Source organism: Equus quagga, chromosome 15 (assembly GCF_021613505.1).
Source record: "Equus quagga isolate Etosha38 chromosome 15, UCLA_HA_Equagga_1.0, whole genome shotgun sequence".
Taxonomy (NCBI): Eukaryota; Metazoa; Chordata; class Mammalia; order Perissodactyla; family Equidae; genus Equus; species Equus quagga.
Genome location: NC_060281.1, coordinates 48,614,232 through 48,614,834, shown reverse-complemented (window position 1 = coordinate 48,614,834; position 603 = coordinate 48,614,232).

The following is a 603-nucleotide window of genomic DNA, read 5'->3' as shown; positions in this document are numbered from 1 at the left end:
AGGGAAAAGGCTATCAATGTGAAGATATTATTTCCAATATCATTCAGGTTGAACAAAACTTGGTAATAATTAACAACGAGGTGCCATTGTGCAGTGGAAAAGGTATTTACTTGGCAAGGGCAAACTTGAGTACAGACTCTGCCTTACCGCCTCCTTATGGCAGACCATTGAACTTCTCTGAACTTGTAACGATAATCATATTTTTGACTGACAGAATTGTTTGAAGATTAAAGAAAATGTATAGAGAGCTCTAGCTGCATAGTAGGCACACAGTAAGTGGTATACACACACACATACCGTCTAACACCAAGGAAATCAAAGTTATCTCCTTTATAGGCTTATGCAGCCATTAAAATTTAAATTAATTAAGACTTTGAGCCAGCAGAGAAACCTATTTATACAACAATAGAAAATGGAAAATCAGGATACAAAATTACTACCAAGTTAAAAAAAATTCTATGCAGTAAAAAACCCACACACACGTGCCAACATGTTAATAGGGTTATGTTAGGCTTAATAGGGTGATGGCTAATTTTCCCTCATTTTTTCTGTATTCTGACATTACGTTTATAGTGGAAATAAATTTTTTAATGCAAACCTATA